Genomic DNA, 15,533 nt, shown 5'->3' on the forward strand with positions numbered 1-15,533 from the left:
GCGGTGTTTGGGTCTTTGGTGAGGGAGAGGATCAGCTGTGTGTTGTCGGCGTAGGAGATGATGTTGAGGTTGTGTTGGCGTGCGATGGATGCGAGGGGGCTCATGTAGATGTTGAAGAGGGTGGGGCTGAGCGATGATCCTTGTGGTACTCCGCAGATGACTTCGGTGGCCTCTGATCTGAAAGGGGGGAGGCGGACTCTCTGTGTTCTTCCGGCGAGGAACGATATGATCCAATCCAATGCTTTTCCTTTTATCCCGACGTTGCTGAGGCGTTGTATAAGGGTGTTATGGCAGACCGTGTCAAACGCTGCGGAGAGGTCCAGGAGGATGAGGGCGGCTGTTTCCCCGTTGTCGAGTAGTGTTCGGATGTCGTCTGTGGCTGCGATGAGGGCGGTCTCGGTGCTGTGTTTGGCTCGGAAGCCGGACTGTGAGGGGTCGAGGGAGCAGTTAGATTCGAGGAAGGCGGCGAGCTGACTGTTGACGTCCTTCTCTATGACTTTGGCAGGGAAAGGGAGGAGCGAGATGGGGCGGTAGTTCTTAAGTTCAGTGGGGTCTGCTGTAGGTTTCTTCAGGAGGGCACTGAGTTCGGCATGTTTCCAGCTTTCCGGGAAGGTAGCTGTGTTGAGGGAGCAGTTGATGATATCCCGGAGATGTGGTGCGATGGTAGAGTCGGCCTTGTTGAAGATGTGGTGGGGCAGGGGTCGGTTGGTGATCCGGAGTTAATGGAGCTCATCAAGCGGGTGGTGTCTTCGGTGCTGATCGGGTTCCAGGCGCAAAGGGTGGTGGTGGGGTGCTTCATTTTGGTGTTAAGGGGGGTGGACTGGACGCCGAAGCTGTTATGCATGTCAGCGTCTTTTCTGTGGAAGAATGAGGCTAGAGAGTCGCAGAGGTCTTGAGAGGGAGTGATGTCGTTGGTGCCGGCGCTGGGATTGGTGAGCTCTTTGACGATGCTGAAGAGTTCCTTGCTGTTGTGGGCATTGTTGTCAAGTCGATCCTTGAATGCTGATTTCTTGGTGGATCGGATCTGCTGATGGTGTTTGCGGGTGGCGTCCTTGAGGGCGGTCATGTTGTCTGTGATTGGGTTTCTTTGCCAGGCTTTCTCGAGGATGCGGCAGTTCTTTTTGGAATTCTTGAGGTCGTCATTGAACCAGGAGGCTTTTTTGTTACCTGGCTTGTTGTGTTGCTTTTTCAAGGGTGCTAATTCATCAGCGAATGGGTGATCCATTGTGTGAGATTGATGGCTGCTTGATTTGGGTCTGAGGATTTGGCGGGAGGGTTTTGGTTTAGCGATGTGGTGAGCTGGTCGGTGGTAAGTTTGTTCCAGTTTCTGCGGGGGACTTGTTGTGGGTGGTGGTGGTTCGTGGTCTTTCTGAAGTTGAAGTGGACGCAGCTGTGGTCCGTCCAGTGGATTCCTGTGACGTGATTGAAGGAAACGTGCTTGCTGGAGGAGAAGATTGGGTCGAGTGTGTGTCCGGCATAGTGGGTGGGGGTGTTTACCAGTTGTTTGAGTCCGAGTTTGGCGAGGTTGTCCAGAAGGGTGGTGGTGTTGCTGTCGATGTTCTTTTCCAGGTGGAAGTTGAGGTCCCCTAGGAGAATGTAGTCCTCGGAGGGGAGGGTGTGTGGGCTGATGAAGTCAGTGATGTCTTCGCTGAATTGTGTGCGGGGTCCTGGTGGTCTGTAAATGAGGGTGCCTCTAAGTGTGGTCTTAAGGTTGGTGTGTATCTGGAAGTGGAGGTGTTCAGCGGTAGTGAGGGTGTCGTCGGAGCTGGTCGTGATGCGGATGGTGTTTTTGTGGACGATGGCGATGCCTCCTCCTGTCTGGTTGATGCGGTCCTTTTGGATGATCTTGTAGCCGTCTAGGATGGCTATGGAGATGTCGGGCGCTGATGAGGCGTTCATCCGGGTTTCTGTAAGAAAGGCGACGTCCGGCGTAGTGTTGTCTAGTAGGTTCCATAGTTCAATGGCGTGTTTGTGGACCGAGCGAGTGTTGAGCAGGATGCACTTCAGGTGGTTGTTGTCGCAGCTCTGTTTGGCGTTTGTGGATGTAGTGTGGGTTTTGATGCAGCCGAACTTGCAGGATTGGCAGGTGAAGGGTCCATGGGTGCATCCTGGGGTGGCTTGGTGGCAGTCGGGGAGACGGCCGGTGTTGAGTGCAGAGAGGGTTGCGGCGTTGTACGTTAGGCGGGTGGAGTGGGCTTTGTGGGGGCCAGGGGGTCTGGCGCTGGGCGCAGTCCAGGCGCGGACGGGCGTAGACGGGCTTACCTTTGGAGCGCCTTCGGCGCGCTTAGGGCGCGTCCGCTGCGCGTGAACGCTGCACGCGAATGCATCTGTCATAAGTGGAGAGCGGAGGGGGCGGAGCGAGGGAGGAGCAGCTGGGAGGCAGGAGCGGGGAGACGGTGTCCAGGGAAAGCTTGAGGGAACGGGGGTGGGGCCGCGGGGGAGCAGCGGCAGGGTGTTAGGACCAAATGGCACGGTCCACAATCTCCTAAGTGTAGTGGGGGGATCGGGGGCACAGATTTGGTATTTTACCACCCAATCCAATTGGGTGGTAAAATACCAAATCCAGGTGTGCATGCACATGTGTGCATGCACACCTATGCCATGTGACAGACAGACATGCCCTCAGGGCATGTCTTTGTGACACATGGCACACATGCCAGTATTTGGGGTGCTAAAGGGTGTCAAAGTGACACCCCCTGCACCCTTGCTGGTATCGGTATTTACCGAATCGGTTATTACCGATTCGGTAATGCCCATTGATTCCTATGGACTTCAATGCCTATAGGAATCAATGGGCATTACCGAATCAGTATTTACCGATTCTGTAAATACCGATTGTTATTTTATCGATTCATAAATACCGAATCGGTGAAATTCGGTATTTATGAGTCTTTAAAATATACTTACCTACATCTGGCCCTAGATGAATTCCCCCCATGTGTCGACAACAGTTTAAGATGCCTCTTCAGAATCCCTTAGTGGCTGCAGGGGCTGGCACGATTTAATTTGGAAAATATGTGCATATGTTAAACTACCAATACATGCACAGCCACCATGGAAGAAGCATACTATAAGCAAATGACACACTCAGGGAAAGGGCAGTCAAAAAGCAACAGACCACTACGAGGTTATAAGAATGTCTCACCCGCACACTCTCCAGCAACACAGAGTAAGTGGGTTTTAAAAGCGACGGTGTTAAATGTCCACTACTATTGAATGATTTAGTAGATGGCAGATTACAGTTTACTAACTTCATACAAAAGTATAATAGATTTTGTCAGGGAGCTGTGTTTTCTTTGGCACGAACACATCTAATGGTCACATCTAAAGTACACATAGAATATGCCCAGCACCAAAAATGCCTTGGGCATGACCGACATATAGACCTTTCTTCCCTTTCAAGGGCATTAACACTGCATTCCCTTTCCCTACTGTAAGAAAACTATTGGGATATGTCTAAATTTAGCTTTGGGGATTTAGATTTACCCTCTTGGGGTGAGGAAAAGATGACAGAAATGTTACGCCATGTCATTAGCAAATTGAGCCGAGCCAGTGGAAAGAATTGGTGAAGTCTCTGGCAACACTACAGTTAGTTCAGGATCAATGGCCCAATAGGCAGCATTCGTAGCCACGGAATGTACCACCACCCTATACTTTTGACAAGGGTCATAATAAAAGGGTGACCCAAAACAACACAACCAGGTAATGGTCCAAACACACACTATCACCACTGCCACCTCAGAGCGAAACAGGGATCAATGGTACCCAGAAGATGAGATGGATGGTGGGTACCTGCCATTTCCCTTCGAGTGTTTCACCAAGGTTGGCGCAGATAGTGCTAATCTCTAGACACGTGTTTCTGGTTTATTATTCATCAACAGTAGAGAATACAGTCTTTTATTTTGGGGTTTGCTGATTAGGCTGCCAAACATTATATCAGGTCCGGTACCTCTCACTGGCGTGCAGGTGCTTCATCCATGAGCTTGTTAGCTCAATGACTTACGGGAATACTTTAAATAGAAAACAGGATGTGGGACCACACTGCTGACCTCTAGGGCAATGTTCGCCCGTGGCATTCTGGGAAATGCAGTCTCTTGTTGCTCGCTCCAATATTTTCGAGTGTTTCACCAAAGTTGGCGCAGATAATGCTGATCTCTAGACATGTGTTTCCGGTTTATTAACCATCATCAGTGGAGAATACAGTCTTGTATTTTGGGGTTTGCTGAGTAGGCTGCCAAACATTATATCAGGTCCGGTACCTCTCACTGGCGTGCAGGTGCTTCATCCATAAGCTCGTCAGCTCAATGACTCATGGGAGTACTTTAAATAGACAACAGGATGTGGCAGCACACCGCTGACCTCTCAGGCAATTCAGAAAAGGGGGTGGTGATGAACAGAGTATCTGAATTAAGCAGACCACTCTTACCCAGTCCAAAGATCAGGGCTTGATCCATCACCGTTATTTAGCTCACTGCACCATCCCAGCTCAGAACCTGGCTATATGCAAATTAGTCTGTCCCTGGCCCAGTGCATCATTGGAACAGGGCAGACCAAACAACCAAGCCAATTCTTCACCAGACAGGAGACAAGCTTCCGGGGACCGGTTTCTGGCATTTCAGCCGTCGTCGGCCCGGCTTGCTTGAATCCTGATGGTGCAGTGAGCAAGGGACTCATGTCTGAGTATACCCTGCCACACCTATAGTGGCCAAAAACGATTCAGAAAAGGGGGTGGTGATGAACAGAGTGTCTGAATTAAGCAGACCACTCTTACCCAGTCCAAAGATCAGGGCTTGATCCATCACCGTTATTTAGCTCACTGCACCATCTCAGCTCAGAACCTGGCTATATGCAAATTAGTCTGTCCCTGGCCCAGTGCATCATGGGAACAGGGCAGACCAAACTACCTAGCCAATTCTTCACCAGAAAGGAGACAAGCTTCCGGGGACGAGTTTCTGGCATTTCAGCCGTCGTCGGCCCGGCTTGCTTGAATCCTGATGGTGCAGTGAGCAAGGGACTCATGTCTGAGTATACCCTGCCACACCTATAGTGGCCAAAAACGATTCAGAAAAGGGGGTGGTGATGAACAGAGTGTCTGAATTAAGCAGACCACTCTTACCCAGTCCAAACATTATATCAGGTCCAGTACCTCTCACTGGCGGGCTGGTGCTTCATCCACGAGCTCGTCAGATCAATGACTCACGGGAGCACTTTAAATAGACAACAGGATGTGGGAGCACACCGCTGACCTCTCAGGCAAAGTTCGCCCCTGGCATTCTGGGAAATGCAGTCTCTTGTTGCTCGCTACGATATTTTCAAGTGTTTCGCCAAGGTTGGCACAGATAGTGCTGATCTCTAAACACGTGTTTCTGGTTTATTAACCGTCATCAGTAGAGAATACAGTCTTGTGTTTTGGGGTTTGCTGAGTAGGCTGCCAAATATTATATCAGGTCCAGTACCTCTCACTGGGGCGCAGGTGCTTCATCCACGAGCTCATCAGCTCAATGACTCAAGGGAGTACTTTAAATAGACAACAGGATGTGGGAGCACACCGCTGACCTATCAGGCAAGGTTCGCCGGCGGCATTCTGGGAATTGCAGTCACTTGTTGTATTTTCGAGTGTTTCCCCAAGGTTGGCGTAGATAGTGCTGATCTCTAGGCACGTGTTTATAGTTTATTATTCATCAGCAGTAGAGAATACAGTCTTGAATTTTGGGGTGTGCTGAGTAGGCTGCCAAACAGTATATCAGGTCCGGTACCTCTCACTGGTTCGCAGGGGCTTCATCCACAAGCTCGTCAGCTCAATGACTCAAGGGAGTACTTTAAATAGACAACAAGATGTGGGAACACACCGCTGACCTCTCAGGCAAGGTTCGCCCCTGGCATTCTGGGAAATGCTGTCTCTTTTTCCTCGCTCTGATATTTTCGAGTGTTTCACCAAGGTTGGCTCAGATAGTGCTGATCTCTAGACACATGTTTCTGGATTATTAATCATCAACAGTAGAGAATACAGTATTTTATTTTGGGGTTTGCAGATTAGGCTGCCAAACATTATATCAGGTCTGGTACCTCTCACTGGCGCGCAGGTGCTTCATCCACAAGCTCGTCAGCTCAATGACTAACGGGAGTACTTTAAATAGACAACAGGATGTGGGAGCACACCGTTGACCTCTCAGGCTAAGTTCGCCCCTGGCATTCTGTTAAATGCAGTCTCTTGTTGCTCGCTCCGATATCTTCGAGTGTTTCTCCCAGGTTGGTGCAGATAGTGCTGATCTCTAGACACGTGTTTCTGGTTTATTAACCGTATTCAGTAGAGAAAACAGTCTTGTATTTTGGAGTTTGCTGAGTAGGCTGTCAAACATTATATCCGGTCCGGTACCTCTCACTGGCACGCAGGTGCTTCATCCATGAGCTAGTCAGCTCAATGACTCACGGGAATACTTTAAAAAGACAACAGGATGTGGGAGCACACCGCTGACCTCTCAGGCAAGTTTCGCCCCTGGCATTCTGAGAATTGCAGTCTCTTGTTGCTCGCTTTGATATTTTCGAGTGTTTCACCAAGGTTGGCGCAGATAGTGCTGATCTCTAGACACGTGTTTCTGGTTTGTTAACTGTATTCAGTAGAGAATACAGTCTTGTATTTTGGGGTTTGCTGAGTAGGCTGCCAAACATTATATCAGGTCCCTTACCTCTCACTGACGCGCAGGTGCTTCATCCACAAGCTTGTCAGCTCAATGACTCAATGGAGTACTTTAAATAGACAACAGGATGTGGGAGCAGACCGCTGACCTCTCAGGCAAGGAACGCCCGTGGCATTCTGGGAAATGCAATCTCTTGTTGCTCGCTCCGATATTTTCGAGTGTGTCCCATAGGTTGGCGCAGATAGTGCTGATCTCTAGACATGTGTTTCCAGTTTATTAACTGTCATCAGTAGAAAATACAGTCTTGTATTTTGGGGTTTGCTGAGTAGGCTGCCATACTTTATATCAGGTCCGGTACCTCTCACTGGCACGCAGGTGCTTCATCCACGAGCTTGTCAGCTCAATGACTCATGGGAGTACTTTAAATAGACAACAGGATGTGGGAGCACACTGCTGACCTCTCAGGCAAGGTTCACTCCTGGCATTCTGGGAAATGCAGTCTCTTGTTGCTCACTCCAATATTTTTGAGTGTTTCACCAAGGTTGGCGCAGATAGAGCTGATCTCTAGACACGTGTTTCTGGTTTATTAATCGTATTCAGTAGAGAATACAGTCTTGTATTTTGGGGTTTGCTGAGTAGGCTGCCAAACATTATATCAGGTCCCTTACCTCTCACTGATGCGCAGGTGCTTCATCCACGAGCTAGTCAGCTCAATGACTCACTGGAGTACTTTAAATAGACAACAGGATGTGGGACCACACCGCTGACCTCTCAGGCAAGGTTCGCCCCTGACATTCTAGGAAAGGCAGTCTCTTGTTGCTCCCTTCGATATTTTCGAGTGTTATGCCGAGGTTGGTGCAGATAGTGCTGATCTCTAGACACGTGTTTCTTTTTTATTAACCGTCATTAGTAAAGAATACAGTCTTGTATTTTGGGGTTTGCTGAGTAGGCTGCTAAACATTATATCAGGTCCGGTACATCTTACTGGCGTGCAGGTGCTTCATCCACAAACTCGTCAGCTCAATGAATCACGGGAGTACTTTAAATAGACAACAGAATGTGGGAGCACACCACTGACCTCTCAGGCAAGGTTCGCCCCTGGCATTCTGAAGCACCTGCATGCCTGTGAGAGGTACCTGACCTGAGGAAGATGTTGGCAGCCTGCTCAGCAAACTCCAAATTTGAAAGACTGTAATCTCTACTGATGACGGTTAAAGAAACAGAAATATGTGTCTGGAGATTAGCACTATCAGCGCCAACTGTGGCAAAACACTCAAACACTTTTGAAGCAAACAAGTAACTTAAACTGCATTTACCACAATGGCAGGGGTGAACCTTGCTGGGAGGTGAAGCAGTGTGCTCCCACCCCTGTTCCTGTTTAATAGTACTCCTGTGACTCTTTGAGTTGACGAGCTCGTGGATGAAGCACCCTCATGCCTGTGAGAGGTACCTGACCTGAAAAAGATGTTACAAAAGGGGGTGGTAATGGACGGAGCATCTGAACCAATCAAACACTCACACCCAGTCAAACGATCTGGGTTAAATCCATCACCGTTCTTTAGCCCACTCTGCCACCCCAGTTTAGACATGGCTATATGCAAATCAGTCTGACTCTGTGCCTCATGGGAACAGTCCAGTCCGAACTGCCAAGCCATGCCTTCCCTGGACCGGAAACAAGCTTCCGAGGACCGGTTTCTGGCATTCCAGCCGTCTTCAGCCCGGCTTGCTTGAATCCAGTGGCAAAGTGAGCAAGGGACTCATGTCTGAGCATACCCTGCCACACTTATGGCGGCCAAAAGCGGTACAAAAGGGGGCGGTAATGGACGGAGCATCTGAACCAATCAAACACTCACACCCAGTCAAAAGATCTGGGTTTAATCCATCACCGTTCTTTAGCCCACTCTGCCACCCTAGTTTAGACATGGCTATATGCAAATCATTCTGACCCTGTGCCTCATGGGAACAGTCCAATCCGAACTGCCAAGCCATGCCTTCCCTAGACCGGAAACAAGCTTCCGAGGACCGGTTTCTGGCATTCCAGCCGTCTTCAGCCCGGCTTGCTTGAATCCAGTGGCAAAGGGGAAGCGGTGTGCTCCCACTCCTGTTCCTGTTTAATAGTACTCCTGTGAGACTTTGAGCTGACGAGCTCGTGGATGAAGCACCCTCATGCCTGTGAGAGGTATCTGACCTGAGAAAGATGTTGGCATCCTACTCAGCAAACCCCAAATTTGAAAGACTGTAATCTCTACTGATGAAGGTTAAAGAACTAGAAACAGATGCCTAGAGATCATCAGTATCTGCGCCAACTGTGGTGAAACACTCGAATACTCTTGAAGCAAGCAAGTAACTGAAACTGCATTTACCACAATGGCAGGGGCGAAACTTGCTGGGAGGTGAAGCAGTTTGCTCCCACCCCTGTTCCTGTTTATTAGTACTCCTGTGAGTCTTTATGCTGACAAGCTCGTGGATGAAGCACCCTCATGCCTGTGAGATGTACCTGAGCTGAGAAAGATGTTAGCAGCCTACTCAGCAAACCCCAAATTTGAAAGACTGTAATCTCTACTGATGATGGTTAAATAATAATAATAATAAAGGAGTTTGTAAAGCGCCTGGTGACGCCGTCCCGGCGTGTCCCCGCGCTGTGGAGAGAGCAGCAGGAGAAGTGGGTGGGGCCTACAGGGTATACCGGTGGGTCTTTAGAAGTTTCCTAAATATGGTTTCAGTCTCTGCTAATCTGATGTTGATAGGGAGAGAATTCCATTTGTTGGCTGCCAACACTCGAAAGGAGCGGCCTCCCATTCTGGCTTTTTTTATCCGAGGGATTTTAAGTAGACCAGTTCCCCTAGAGCGGAGTGCTCTATTGGGCTCGTAGGGGATGGCTAGATCCTTCAGGTATTCAGGGGCTTTTTGTGAGGTTATTCTATAGCATATTAAGAGCGCCTTGAATAGGATCCTTTTTTTATAGGAAGCCAGTGGAGAGCGGCCAAGGTAGGCTTTGAGGCTGCTCTTTTGGGTAGCCTGAGGACAAGCCGTGCAGCCGTGTTTTGGAGAACCTGCAACCTTCTGATGTTTTTTTCCGTTGTCCCTAAAAGAAGCACATTTCCATAATCGATCCGGGAGGTGACTAATGCTTGGGTCATGGTGCGTCTGGTTTCAAGAGGAAGAAGGTCCAGGGTACGGTTTAGGGTCTTCAGAACCCCAAAGCATTTCCCTACAACTTTATGGACATGGCCATCAAAGGAGAGTTTGGGATCCACCCAGACACCCAGGTTCTTTGCTTCCTTACAGGGGGTAGGTAGAGGACCAAGACAGGGTGGCCACCATTCCTGAGTCCAACTAGCATCATTAACACCTATCACAAGAACCTCTGTTTTAGAGCCATTTAGCTTCAAGCAGTGTAGGTTCATCCAGCTAGCAAGCTCCTGCATGCAGGGTTTGAAGTTGGCGGCTGCTAAGGTGGGAGCCTGGGATAGGGAAAAGAGCAGTTGGGTATCGTCGGCGTAGGATACTAATTCTATGCCATATGATTGGACCACGTCTGCCAGCGGGGCCATAAAAAGGTTGAACAGGGTGGGGCTCAGGGCAGAGCCCTGAGGCACCCCCTGTTCTAAAGCAATGCTGGCTGAGAGGAAAGCACCTCTTTGCACCTGAAAGCATCGGTCTATAAGGAAAGCTTTCAGCCATCCTAGTGCCGCTTTGGTGACCCCAGCTTTGTTTAGACACTGTAGCAAGATGGAGTGTGCTACAGTGTCAAACGCAGCACTGAGGTCCAGCATAATAAGTGCCATTGTGTGGCCCTCGTCAGCTCCTGCCCGTAGAGTTTCAGTCGCTCTCAGGAGGGCAGTTTCTGTGGAATAGCTTGTCCTGAAACCAGATTGGGAGCTATGCAGGGAGTTATTAGATTCTAAGTGGACCATAAGTTGTTTGTTGGCTATTTTTTCGGCCACTTTCGCTAGGTAAGGCAAGAGAGATATGGGACGCAAGTTTTCCAGGGTATCCTGGCTTACATTGGGCTACTTTTTGATTGGTAGTACTATTGCTTTCTTCCAATCCTCCGGAAGGCAGGCTGAGGAAAAGGAGACATGGATGACGTGCCTGAAATGATGTTCCAGTACTTTTAGACTTGCTCCAAGTATCTTCGGGGGGGGCGGGTCACGGGGGGAGCCCGACTTGATGCTTTTACAGATGCTTACAAGCATTTCAGGAGGGGGAACCGAAAAGCATTGTAGGCATGACTCTGTAGGACTAACTCCTTCACTTTCCGTAAAATCATGACCAGATGTCAGGTTTCCAGAGAAGTTGGCATAGATATCGGTAATTTTCCCAGAGAAGTATTTGGCAATTTTATTGCAGGTTTCCACAGAGTCAGTGTGGGAAGTATTATCAGTTGTGAGCACAGAGATCTCTTTAAAGATTTTGAAGAGCTCTTTAGAGGAGTTCTCTGCTTCCCCTATACGGTTTTTGTAATGCAAGGCTTTGGTAGTACGTATTTTTTTATTATAGTCCTTTTGCGCTGTTTTATATTGTGTTTTAATAGCCGGACAGAAATTGATACGCCATTCTCGTTCTAATTTTTTACAGGCGGTTTTGGCAGCCTGGAGTTCAGGATGGGGTGAATTTTCTCGCATTTTTAGAGCTTTTCATATTTCGAATAGGAGCAGTGTTATTTAGGGCCGTTAAAATACGGTTCTGTAGGCGACTATAGGCTGTCTCACAGTCTGTGCCTCCTGGGGGTCCTCCTGTTTCGAGTATTTCGTTAAAAGTGTCCTGGGAGAAGTTTTTCCATTTCCTACACTGGTAACGGTGATCATAATCTTTTTTAGGATCAGGCTCGGATAACTGAATGTGAAACGGAATTAGGGAGTGATCAGACCAGGGTACCGGTATCGGAGATATAGCTTGCACTCCGGTCCAGTTCCCGAAGATAGGGTCCAGGAGATGACCAAGTCTGTGAGTGGGGACCTGGTTTATTAGGTCTAGTTGTAGGGAGTGAAGTTCTAATCTGATGTCCTTAGCATCTTTGTCAAGGGGATCATCAAAGTGAATATTCATGTCACCAAGCACCAAAAATCTACTTTTTCTTATTGCTAAGTGTGCTGTGGCTTCTGTCAGGCTAGCAGTAAAATCATATAGCGTACCTGGGGGTCTGTACACAAGAATGCCCGAGAGGGAGTGTAGAGGTCCTGTGGTGATGGTGAAAGAGCCCGCTTCACAATGATCGATCGTTAGGGGAGATAGGGAACATTCCATGGGATTTTTAATCGCAATTGCTATACCACCACCCCTGCCCTCCTTCCTGTCCAGTCTGGAGAGGGAGTAGCCAGGAGGCATGGCCTCTATAATGTCAGGGTCTGAGAGTTCCCCATGCCAGGTCTCAGTAAAAAACAGAATATCAAAACCATCATCCTCAAGTAGGTGGTATATTTGAGTACTATGTTTGCCAAGAGATCTACAGTTTATCAAACCTGCCTTAAGTTGATTTTTAGAGGGCACCTTAATCGGTGCTTCATCAGGCGAAAAAGGGCACAGAGGGCATACATGCAGCGTTAGCGCCTCCATAATATGTTTACAGGGTAGGGTGACATTGGGACAGAGATCCAGCAGCTCCTGTCTACCATACCGTATCTTGGGGGAATTTGGATGACTTAGATTCCTGGCCCCTCGCCCCGTCCGGCCGCGGACGGGCGCAGTTGGGCTTGACTTTGGCTCGACTTCGGCGCGCTTCCGGCGCGCCCGCTGCACGCGTCCGCTGCGCGGTCGCGGTCCTACCCACATTTCATAGGAGAGGTAGGGGTGGCTAGAGCGCTGACCTTGCAGCCCTGAGCCCGGAAGTGCTGGGCTCCTCCTCCACCCTCCGCTTCAAACGCCCAAAATGGACGCGGCGGACCGGGCGGGAGTTTAAAGAGTGAAATCCCAAGCAGCAATTACGTCAGCCTACAGGTGAGGCAACAGTTTTAAAACTTTACACAAGAACTTTTACACAAGAAATACACTGTAAGATTAAAATTAGCAGCAAATCGCTAAGTTTTAAAAAACGCTATGTAATCAGCGCTCTCAGTGCAGGTCTTGTAACACACAGCGTTAGCGGATAGGGTCAGCCACTGCGACCGGCTAGACTCGTCTCAACCACGCGGGTGTGCCAAAGCAGGGTTTTTATTCACTCACACATACAGCTCGGCTAGAGCGCTGACCTTGCAGCCCTGAGCCCGGAAGTGCTGGGCTCCTCCTCCACCCTCCGCTTCAAACGCCCAAAATGGACGCGGCGGACCGGGGCGGGAGTTTAAAGAGTGAAATCCCAAGCAGCAATTACGTCAGCCTACAGGTGAGGCAACAGTTTTAAAACTTTACACAAGAAATTTTACACAAGAAATACACTGTAAGATTAAAATTAGCAGGAAATCGCTAAGTTTTAAAAAACGCTATGTAATCAGCGCTCGCAGTGCAGGTCTTGTAACACACAGCGTTAGCGGATAGGGTCAGCCACTGCCACCGGCTAGACTCGTCTCCACCACGCGGGTGTGCCAAAGCAGGGTTTTTTAAAGAACCAGAAACACGTGTCTAGAGATAAGCACTATCTACCCCAACTCTGGCGAAACACTCGAACACTCTTGCAGCAAGCAAGTAACTGAAACTGCATTTACCACAATGGCAAGGGCGATCCTTGCTGGGAGGTGAAGCAGAGTGCTCCCACCCCTGTTCCTAAGCCTCAGAAAATTTTGGCAATTTTACTAGACTTTATATTCTGACGATCAAAAGATTACTCCGGATCAATGTGCATAGTACCTAAACAGATTACAAATTTCACATTTGTCAGAAGATAACAAAGGGACCTTATCCAAACCAATTTCCTTAACGGAATTTATTGATGCAACCTTTACTCTTAAAGAGAACAAAGCTCCCAGCCCGGATGGTTTTACAGCCAAATCTTATAAAACATTCGACCAGTCACTCCAACCGACCATGTTAGATTTAGTTAAACACTTTTCAACTACTGGCTTTATTAAGGGGCCACAGCAGAAGCCAACATTGTACTGATCCCCAAGGAAGGAAAGCACCTATTACTCCCCAAAACTACAAACCCATCTCATAAATAAATTTGGATTATAAAATACATACAAAAATACTAGCCAATGCCTACATCTTTTGTTACCCCAATTAATAAGTAATTCACAAGTCGGATTCTTAAAAAAATAAATGTCGAACGATAATGCCCGTCTTCTATGCCATGTCTTAGTTAAAGAAAAATCACCTTCATCAGCATTTGTAGTTATAGCACTTGATGCTGACAAAGCCTTTAATAGGATATCTTTGGGCCCTATTCATCATTCTGTATTGCGCTCACAAAGGGCCAGAATCTGAGAATCTGGCCCTTTGCGAGTGCGATTTTTGCATTTGGGATTCATCATCCCAAATGCAAAAATCGGTAATAGCGACTTCGCTATTTTGCGAGGAATTACATTTAAGGAATCTGTATTTGAGATTCCTTAAATGCAATTCATCATCTATTTTAAACTTGCGAATTCAAACCTCGTGGTAAATAGCGAAAACTTAGAAAAATGCTTTTAAAAGCATTTTTCTAAGTTGCATGTTGCACACACACATGTCCTTTGGACATGTGTGTGCGCAACACCTGTTTAAATTTGCATTTAAGGGGTGCTACAGGGTGTCCTTTGGACACCCCTGGCACCCTTTAAATCGCTATCTTATTTGTGATTAGCTAATTGCTAATCGCAAATAAGGAATACTCCCCATTCATTCCTAAGGGCCTTTTGGCCCACTTTTGGTCACTCCCTCACAAGACCTCTGCGACTCACTCGCCACGTTCTTCCACAGCAAGATCGCAGACATACACAACAGCTTCGACGTACAGACCACGCACCCCACCACAGAACCGACGCCCCCCACCACCACCCTCCGCGACTGGACCCCAGTCAACACCAAAGACACCATCCACACGATGAACACCATCCACTCCGGATCACCAACCGACCCATGCCCTCACCACGTCTTCAACAAGGCCGACTCAGTCATCGCACCCCAACTTCGGGACATCATCAACTGCTCCTTCAACACCGCCACCTTCCCGGAGAGCTGGAAACATGCCGAACTCAGCGCCCTCCTGAAAAAACCATCAGCTGACCCCACCGACCTCAAGAACTACCGCCCCATCTCGCTTCTCCCGTTTCCTGCCAAAGTCATCAAGAAGACCCATAGGAATGAATGGGGAGTATTCCTTATTTGCGATTAGCTAATTGCTAATCGCAAATAAGGAATACTCCCCATTCATTCCTATGGGCCTTTTGGCCCATAGGAATGAATGGGGTGTTACCAAATACATAATATATTGGGGTTGCCAATTCAGGGCTGAGTCTGTTAAATCGTTTGTACCATGGGAATTGAAGGATTTAAGTTCTGACGTGTCCCTATTCAATTTGTATCCAGGGACTTTCGAATATTGTACAAAAGTTTCCATGAAGCATGGATGGAAGAGCTGGATTTATCCGAAAACAATTAATATTACATCTGCATAAGCAGGCAGTTTCACTACTTCCCTGTGAAAGTTAATTCCTGATATATTGGGCTTGTTTTTCATGTCTAGGAGTAGAGGTTCAACAGCCAACAGGAAAAGGAAGGGAGGAAGCAGACCACCCTGTCTGGTACCTTTTTCTAGTTGAAGTGGTTAGGAACTATTAGTACATATACGGGTGCTTGGATTACTATATAAGGCCATGATAATTTTTATAAGCCCATCACCCAAGTTAAAAGTTTTAAGGGTTTGTTTGAGAAAGGACTATCAGCCTGATTCATGAAAGACCTGTTTTGCGAGTCTTTAATAGCGATTCATAAGGAATCGCTATTACAGGCTCGCAAAACGGGATTCATGTAGGAATCGCA

The sequence above is a fragment of the Lissotriton vulgaris genome, chromosome 7, assembly GCF_964263255.1.
Source record: "Lissotriton vulgaris chromosome 7, aLisVul1.2, whole genome shotgun sequence".
In the NCBI taxonomy this organism is placed as follows: Eukaryota; Metazoa; Chordata; class Amphibia; order Caudata; family Salamandridae; genus Lissotriton; species Lissotriton vulgaris.